The sequence below is a fragment of the Mus pahari genome, chromosome 6 (genome assembly GCF_900095145.1).
Source record: "Mus pahari chromosome 6, PAHARI_EIJ_v1.1, whole genome shotgun sequence".
Lineage (NCBI taxonomy): Eukaryota > Metazoa > Chordata > Mammalia > Rodentia > Muridae > Mus > Mus pahari.
The window spans coordinates 3,922,052-3,923,927 of record NC_034595.1 but is presented as its reverse complement, the minus strand read 5'-3'; positions in this window follow the sequence as shown (position 1 = coordinate 3,923,927).

Sequence of the window (1,876 nt, the reverse complement as noted above, 5' to 3'; positions counted from 1 at the left end):
TAGCATTTGAAATGTAAATAAAGAAAATAATAATAATAATAAAAATTAAAAAAAAAAAGAAAATATTTTCCAACCCTTTACTCTGGGGTAATATTTATCAGTGATGTTAAGCTTTGTTTCTTGTATGAAGCATAAGGATGGATCCTATTTTCACATCCATTCTGTTAGTCTGTGTCTTTTTATTGAGGAATTGAGTTCATTGATATTGAGAGATACCAATGATTGTTAATTCTGGTTATTTTGTTGTTGGTGATGCTGGTGGTAGTGTGCGTTCCTGTGTGTGTGTGTGTGTGTGTGTGTGTTTCCCTTCTTTAGGTTTTGCTGTTGTGCGATTATTTATTGTTTGGGTTTTTTTTTTTGTGGGGGGGGGTATAGTTAACCTCCTTGGGCTGGAGTTTTCCTTCTAGTATCTTCTGTAGGGATGAATTTGTGGATAGATATTGTTTACATTTGACTTTTTTATGGAATACCTTGTATTCTTCTTGTGTGTCAGCGGTGTTGCAATATTCAGGGCTTGCTGTAATAGAATGGCTGAACTCTGGTGCTGCCATATTTCTCTGGCTGTTGTTGATTGTGTTCTTATACTGGTATCTCGGCATCTGGGCATCTATGCATTTTATAGGTTTAGGTGCTGATTTCTGAGTTTGTCGTTGTTGAATGGGTGTTTTGTTTCTTGGTTTCTGTCTCTTCTGGTCATCGGGCTAGAGTGGACTATAGTTAAGTAGAAGGTCTTTATCTAAGTTGATGGCTGGAGTTCTGGGGACTGGTATGTCCTGTGACCTATCAGGGCGTCCGCTGGGGTTCTGGATGCCTATATGGCCTCTGGTGGAGCAGGTACCTTCCACCAGAGACACGATCCAGACACACTGATGAAGAGAGGAGGGACTGCTGATGGCAGGCTGGGCCAGCTATGTTGGAGTGTTGGTGGTCTATGAGTGCATGAAGTGGGTGTTTACCTAGGGATCTGGGTTTGAGAGTGGCCTCTGATGGAAAAGAGGACTTCTGTTGGAGGTGTGGGCTGAGATATGGTGAGGAGAGGAGGAGCTATTGCAGATAGGCTGGGTGAGATCTGTGAGAATGTTGGTAATCCATAAGTGTGGAGAAGGGTGATTACCTGGGGTTCTGGGTGCTGGAGTGGCCTCTGGTGGAGAAGGGACACAGAAACTTTTACAAATAAAAGCACACAATTGTGCATACTTACAGTTTCAGAGGTTTAGTTCATTATATTCATGGTGGGGTGCATGGTGGCTCATAGGCATGTAGCTGGACAAATAGCTGAGAGTTCTACCTCCAGATCCGTAGGAAGAGAGTAGTCTACCTTGATCTTTTGAAACCTTAAAACTGACCCCCCAGTGATGTACTTCTTCTAACAGTGCCATACCTCCTAATTCTTCCTGATGACTAAGCATTCAAAGATGTAAGCCTATGGGGGGAGGGGTGTCACTTTTATTCAAACCACTGGTCTGCAAGACTTAAAGCCATATTATAGTGCAAAGTACATTTAGTTGAACTTCAAAAGTCCCCGTGCATTCTTTTTTTTTCTAATTTCTTTTATTATTATTATTATTATTATTATTATTATTATTATTTTCTTTATTTACATTTCAAATGCTATCCCGAAAGTTCCCTTTACCCCCCCTCCCAGCCCCTGCTCCCCTACCCACCCACTCCCACTACTTGGCCCTGGCCTTCCCCTGTGCTGGGTCATATAAAGTTTGCAAGACCAAGGGGCCTCTCTTCCCAGTAATGGCTGATTAGGCCATCTTCTGCTACATATGCAGCTAGAGACTTGAGCTCAGGGGGTACTGGTTAGTTCATATTGTTGTTGCACCTACAGTCCCTGTATTCTTAAGACTGCTTAAAGCTCCAAAGTTTG